The following is an 8,267-nucleotide window of genomic DNA, read 5'->3' as shown; positions in this document are numbered from 1 at the left end:
ATCCCAGCTCGGATGAATCCTCGTTTTGCGTCACCTAGAACGTGAGTAGAACCGAGGTACATGGCTGAGACGTGAAGCGGTGGTGAAGATAGTGGGTGAGAGGACGCGGCATGAGGAGGTGAGATGGAATCGATTTTCGATTATGTCAGCGAGGCTCTATCGGTAATGGGCTAGCCAGACTTCAAGACTTCACTGAGCGGTGAGTAAAGCTGAGGGGGTGGGGCGGGGGCGGGTGACGGAGAGGAAGGGGGAGGGCGGGAAAATAAGGATGAACTTATGGAAAGTGGAAACTTAAAAATGTATTCTACCAGCCACGATTGCCATTTAGCAGAAGCTCAACTTTGCTTCCACGTCCATCCAACTTATTATTTTCAATTCCCCCCCGCCCCCCCTTTCTGCACGGGGGGAATTGATGAGATGAGATTTTTATAGTTTATGGGATTTTTAAAATAATTAAGGGGAGTTTTGAGTGCAAAGTTACCGGGGACAAATGCCTTCTTTGAGGAGTTATTAAAGTTATTAGGAGAACACTAGGGTTGGGGGAATTGTCAAGAGATATGGCTTGAACATGAGGAGATTATACTCTTTGAATGTTCGACGGTTTTGCTGGGTACGCAGTTTGTGAGGGGTTTCAGGCGGAAATTAGGAAGTTTGTGATTGATTTCAGGGGCAAATTGTCGATGGAAATTTTTTTTCGGGACATTTTGGTGCGACGTTTATGTCGGTTCAAGCATTGACGTGTGTCGTGATTGATCCACAACTTGAGTAATAATTTGAATCATAACTTGAACAGTAACTTGTGCTATAACTTGAGTCAACTTGAATTTCGACTTGGGTAAACACTTGAGGAATAATTGAGATTATAACTTGAGCCGTTTTTACTCACAACTTGAAACTCAGCTCGGGGTATAATTTGAGTGATTTTGAGTCACAGCTTGAGCAACATCTTGAGTTACTACTTGAGTCATAACTTAATCGAGTGACAACTTGAGCGATTTTGAGTAACGACTTGAGTCAACTTGAGCCACACATTGGATAAAAATTTGAGCGATTCCTAGAATCATAATTCAAGTCATAACTTGAGCAATTTTGAATAGCACCTTGAATCAACTTGAGTCATACATTGGATTAAATTACAGTCATAATTTAAGTCGTAATTTGAGAGAATTTAAGTGGTAACTTGAGTCAACTTGAGCCATAACTTGAATCATAATTGCAGCAATTTTGATTTACAACTTTAACAACATATTAAGCCACTACTTGAGTCAACTTGAGTCACACTTGACTTTCCCTCATCCTGTGAATAAATAAATAAAAAATCAGCATAATATATCGGAGAAGTGAAGCTAAACTTGAACAAAATAACCGAAAAAATACATAAACCAAACTACCGCCAAAAATAAAACCCTCCAAACAATCTCCAACGCTCCCTCACCTTTTTTATTATATATGATTTATCGACAGAAATATCCGAGAATAACGTTTTAGTACCTCTGGGGAAATTATCTCAAGATAGAGGAAAAGGGGGGGGGTGAAAATTCCCGAATCGATACTTTTGCAAAGTATCTTTGTTTTGCTCTCGTCTGACTACCTCACAGACTGTGACTCTTCAATCATGATTAATTACCGGGCTTCCTCACCTCCCCTTCCCCTTCTGCCCCCCATCCCCCACGGATTTTTAAAGTCGTGAAAATACTTGTACAAGGGAAATTATGACGAGACTGGTAGACGACAGGAGCAAGCAGACTTTCCAATTTCCAGAGTTACGTTAATTGGTTACTTGACGAGCGCCCACACTTCATATCCATGTATAATATCCTCTATATTATGTATACGACGGTGGTGTATGTACGTGAATGAAGGTGGAGAACAGAACGGGTAAGTTTTGACGGGTCTCACACACAATTTTTTTTTTCATTCGCGTGTTGGCGGAGAACTGATCTTCATCACTGTCAGGATTCATAAAAAAATTTTGTGTGATGTTATGAATTGTTTTTACAGGGGGGGAGGGCATGTTTTTGTGAGACTTTTTTACGCGGAATTGAATGGAGTGGGATTTTTTTTATTGAGACATGAAAAAATTACCCAGATTATTTTGGATATGAACGGAACCAGACAACATGGTTCTGAGATTTTCTACTGAAGAAAATTGTTTTATTTTTTTAATGAAAAAATTGAACGTCTGATTGTGATATTAAAAAATTATATTTGTAGGTCTGAGCGCAGTCACTCATTTCTTGTTTCCACTGGGGAATACGTAATATTTTCTATTGCTTGAATACAAATTGGTTGAATGAAAAATTGAAAAGTTCAAACATTCATTTTCACGTATTGATTTCTTGATTTTTTAACTTATATTCACCCAGAATATCTGATGAAATGGATTACCTCAACTGCAAAATTTGCATCCCGCCGTTAAATAACTGTCAAAGTCTCAATTTTTCATCCCCCAAAATGCATAACCGAAAATCGACGATTTTATCCGCATGAAATCACCAACGACTGAGGCGTTATAATCCCCCAAAAATAATTCTGCATGTGCCTTTCGTAAAAAAAATCCTAGTACATTCAGCTTGTCAATGTCAGCGGTATACACGCGACTACCCGGGGATTAAATATCCGACGTGAGCTGATATATTTCCGGTTTACTATTCAGATGAACTAAATGTAGAAGGAATATGAGTAACAAATAATGTTGATTCAGTGCATTTCGAAGACTCGTGGTGACATTTCAAAAGATGTTTTTCATAGGAAACAGAAAGGCCAATGCAGTATGTCTCAAGATTCCTGCGAAATTGCCACTCGAAACCCCCGAAATCCTCCCATTTGACTCATTTTACCCCACCCCTGACTTAAAAAAACTTTTCTCCACATTTAAAGTCTCAACTTGAACAATAACTTGAGTCACATTTGAGCGATTTTTAATCATAACTTGAGTCATAACTGACTTGAGCGTTTTGGAGTCATAACTTGAGAAAAAAAAATGAAACATGGTTCCGGCGATTTTTAATCGCAACTTGAGTAACATCTTAAGCGACTAATTAAGTCATACCTTGAGCAATAACTTGAGTAATAATTTGAGGGACTTTGAGTCACAACTTGAGCAACATATTAAGCCACTACTTGACTCACAAATTGAAACATAATTCTGGCGATTTTTATTCACAACTTGAATAACAATTTAAGCCACTAATTGAGTCATACCTTGAGGAATAACTTGAATCATAACATGAGCAACAACTTGAACCATTACTTGAGCCACAATTTGACTCCTAAAAAAGTGAAAATAAATTTGAGGAATAACTAGAATTATAACTTGAGCCATAACTTGTGGGACTTTGAGTCACAACTTGAGCAACATATTAAGCCACTACTTGACTCACAACTTGAAACATAATTCTGGCGATTTTTATTCACAACTTGAATAACAATTTAAGCAACTAATTGAGTCGTACCTTGAATCATAACATGAGCAACAACTTGAACCATTACTTGAGCCACAATTTGACTCCTAAAAAAGTGAAAATAAATTTGAGGAATAACTAGAATTATAACTTGAGCCATAACTTGTGGGACTTTGAGTCACAACTTGAGCAACATATTAAGCCACTACTTGAGTCATCCTACAAGCAATAACTCGACTCATAATTTGAGATATAATTTGACTCAAAAAAAAATGAAAAAATAAAACATTTTTCATAGAAAAAAGCATTTCCAACACATCTCTCAAGATCTACATGAAATCACCGCTCAAAAATCCCAAATTCCACCCATTGAACCCATCTCCCTCTCCTTTTCACTCAAAAAAAACTTTTTCTCACCTCTACATTCGCATCAACGCCCCTCATGCACACGCGACCACTCAGAAATTAAATATCCGAGGTAAACCGAAATATTCCCAGTTTACCAGTCACACAAAATCGAAGTGGAAAGCCAATGAGGTGAGCGGGGTGGGTGAATGCTCGATGAAAACCGACGGGGCCCTTTCAAGAACCCAAGCGAATGTGGTTTTCCCGTCTGTCTGTTTCGCTTCAGAGTGTCTCAGATATTGAAATGATACAGAGAAACGACAGGCCTGAGAGACATGCAGGATATCAAGTGGGTGGAGGAATAGGTGGATGTCGAATCGGATGGTGAGCAGGGGATGAGAATATGACCCAGATCGGGGAATTCTCGTGTAACTAACTTTCCGAAAAGTTTCGTAAGCGGGTGTTGAATGTTCACACACTGATGCATCGTGAGTGTGAGGGAACAAAGTGTTCGTGATGTTGGGGAATGAAATTTTGAGGTAATTTTTTTCGGGCTGCGCCGATGTTTTTGGCATTTGTCGGGGAGTTTTGGCATTTAATTGGAGGTTTGAGGAGTTGAAACGGGTAATTAACGCGGAATTTTGTGTTTTCGGGGAGTTGAAGGGGTTGGTGGAGCGTTGGCTTGTAAAAAAACGCTTTTTTTAACGCAAAAAGCTTCCATTCAATATCTCTGCGACTAATCAATTTTAAGGATATCTTTTACAGTTTGGTACAGAGTACACTATGGATTCAGCAATTTTCAATCGCCAAATTTTTCATCAAATTATTTTTTGAACATTCCTTTTTTAGGAACGAATAGATGAAATTGTTTAAACATTCGGAAACCTCATTTTTTGGGTATGTCGATGTCTGGTAAAATTCTGAATTTGAATAAATTTGTTATGATTTCGAAAGAATGATTTTCTACAATACGCGGAGTCTTTAAAAATTGCGATTATTTTGATTACTTCAATGATTTTACCCATATTTCATCCCTCAAAATTTAAATAATAAAATATTTGCAAAATGGCCTGGAACACGGAGTCAAATGTGGCTCAAATGAAAGTTCTGATATTCAACAGCAAAAGTAGAAAAGTACATCGCTGAAAAAAAATAGCCAAAGGACTTGGATATCCTTAATTGATTCTCATGTTGTGTTCTCCAGCGAAAATTCCCCTGACTATTCATTTGGACCATGAAAATTGGAAAAAATTGTCCGGCGAGGTTGGCGCACTGCCGTGTACCATCCAAGAAATTGCAATAAATCCAAATAAAAAACTAAATGAATATACGATGAATTACAGTATGCAAATAATTTCATCTCAACTTTAGCTAAAATTGAAAAAAAAATGTCTTTTTTCTCGTCATCAATCTTGATTTCATTTGACAGCCCCAAATAATTGAGAGCGGGTGAAGCCATTCATTCATTCTCAAAATATTTTTCTGGAAATGAGCGGGAAATCTCTTTTGACATGTTTGCCTTGACAAATGCCAAGCGAGTTTGTTATGAACTGTGCATTGTCGGTTGTATCTCCGAGAATTTTCTTGACACTCCAACCTACCATTGCACGACAAATACACGACACTGGGTAGACATGAGTTACTCAACGACCCTATATTTCTTACTCCTGATGGCTAACACGAGTTATCATGTGTCAGCTGTGTACGAGGACGACTCCAGGTGCTACTGTCGACTGTGCCAACGTCACACCATGTGTCTTTTTCCTGTAATGTATTCACGTGATAAAAATAACCTAGCAATGGGACATTTACGTTGGGATTTTAATTTACTTCGCGATTTCTTTTAGTTTATTTTCATGCAGAAATTTAATTAATTGATTTCATTTAATTTAATTAATTGCGGGGGTTAAAAAAAATATTTCGTGAAATTCTTTTGATTTTAGACGAAGTTACTCGCTTGATTAATTTAATATTGGATTATGAGTGGATTAAACAAAAAATGTTATTGAGTTTTTTCCCTAGAACTGCTCTCTTTCGGGATAATCCACTGGCCTAAATGTTATTTTCTCTGAAAAAATTAATTACCTAAATGGGAAATGTTGATATTTACGTTGGGATTTATATTTAATGTTTATGAAGAAATTGAATTAATTTGTTGACATAACTAATTCCTGAGATAATTAAATTCTTTTGGTTTCAATCGTAATTTCGTAAATATTGGATTATGAGGGGATTAAACAAAAAATGTCATAAAAGCTTTCTTCTAGATTATGAAATTTTCCACAAAGAATGTCTATTGACTTTTTCCCCTAGAACCGCTCTCTTTCGAGATAATCCACTGGCCAAAATGTAATTTTCTCCGAAAAATTGAATCAATTAAATGATAAAATGTTGGACAGTTTTTGAAGACAACGAATTCGCCTCAATTTTATTCCGTCGCTGAAGAGTAATGTGATTATATCCGAACATGTGTCTCCGCGAGAAATAATTCTCTTCGTCTTGTCTAAATCCGTAGAAAAAATTTGGTTATTGCGATCACTTTGGCTAAACTAGACATGGAATGACCTGAGAGGAATTAATTCGATCCTCTCCGGTTGTTCAAGAGAAATCAGGGATGTTGATGAACAAAAGCTGTAAAAATTTTTTAAAATCAATAATTGGATAAAGAAGGGAAATTAAAATCGTGGAGTGAGAAATTCAGGTGTCTCTTCCACGATTTATCATTTATTCACTGGATGTCAATTAAGAATGAATACGTGACATTTTACCATTTAGAATGAAATTACCTTCATGAATTTTGCCGAAATCAATTATCACATTATGAGGATAAAATAAACGAATTGAGTGAAGAGAATTTCGCTTCTTCAATTAACTTGCGATCGGACACCCTTTTTCGACATTTTTTTGTCATATTTGCATTCATTTATGTGTCCAAACATCCACTCGAGTAGAATTAAATTTCTAAAATCAATAAACAAACAGATGAACGAAATTAAAATGGTGGAGTGAATAATTCAGGCGTCTCTTCCACTAATCATCATTTCTCTCTTGGAGATGTTAATTAACAATTGATTCAGCACATTGTGTCATTTATCATTAAAGTGCCTTCACGAATTGTGCGGAAGTCTATAAATTAATGAGATTATGAAGATAAATTTGAAAAACTGGGTCGGAGAATTTCTTTTTTTCCATTTATTTGCAATTAAAATGATTAATAAATTGATAAATTGATGAATGAATTAGAAGAGCAATCATAAATAAAAAAAAAACTCACCTCCGTTTGTCAAAGAATACATTCATTTCCTCGAATTGAATAAAGTTTTCACCCCGCCCCCAGTTTGACGACCCAAGCCACCGGTGCCAAGATCTCGAGAGCGGTGATCTAGATAATTCCGAGATACAATCAATAGTACATGAGCACAATCTCCACCGGAATCACATAGCAAGTGGTCAAGAAACACGCGGCAAACCAGGCCCTCAACCACCAGCCCGGAGCATGATGGAACTTGTATCTCAACCCATCTCGCCTATCCCTTAATTCCAAACCAAAATTGCAATATCTACTTCACTCACTCCTTCACTTATTTCCTTTCAAGAGTTGGGACGAGGAGCTCGCTACACTTGCGAGGAGATGGGTACTCCAGTGCGTTCCATTCCGAAAGGATGAGTGCAGGGATGTTGGCAAGTATCTTGTTATTACGAATTTTCCAATTTCTCTGCATTCAACGTCGGATAAATTTCTTCCCTCCCTAAAAAAGTTTCTTGATTCAAGTAGACCAGACGTGATTCAAGTATTTTTCTCTAGTCGATTCGAGTAGAAAGACTATGATCCTAGGCTATGAGATAAACAAAAAGATTGGTTAATGAAAACGGATGTCAGTGCGAAATGTACTTGATTCAAGTAGAGCTCGACTTGAATCAAGTGGATGTATGATTGACTCAAGTACCTTTCCTACTTGAATTGAGTCGGAAGCTCTACTTTAATCAAGTTGGAAGATCTACTTGAATAAAGTTGGAAGATCTACTTGAATCAAGTCGAAAGATCTATTTGAATCAAGCCTGATCTACTTGAATCAAGTCCGATGATGTGCTAGAATCAACTCCGAAGATTTACTTGAATCAAGTCAAGTTCTCCTTAAATAAATTCGAGCTCTACTTGAATCAATCGAAAGCTCTACTTGAATCAAGTTACCAATGCAACTTTACATTTTTCGGAAATACTCCATCGAAGTCGATGAAATCTACTCGAAATGAGTAGATTCTCGACTTGATTTGATCTCAATCACAAGTAGAGGCTCCCCATTGAATCAAAATTTTTTTCTTTGTGTTATTCCAGAATTTTCGGGGGTTTTTCAATGTAAAAGAGGCCAAATCATGGCAATATGTCAATTAATTTGAAAATCAAACGTATCAATCAATATTTATGCACTGAAAAATAGAATCCACCACCGAAAAATCCAGTTTTGGCCATTCAATTTGCTTCATCCCTTTTATCCATTCATTTATTTACTCAATCCC

The sequence above is a fragment of the Diachasma alloeum genome, unplaced genomic scaffold (assembly GCF_001412515.2).
Source record: "Diachasma alloeum isolate Michigan unplaced genomic scaffold, Dall2.0 Dall_scaffold_00185, whole genome shotgun sequence".
In the NCBI taxonomy this organism is placed as follows: Eukaryota; Metazoa; Arthropoda; class Insecta; order Hymenoptera; family Braconidae; genus Diachasma; species Diachasma alloeum.
This window is presented reverse-complemented; position numbering follows the sequence as displayed.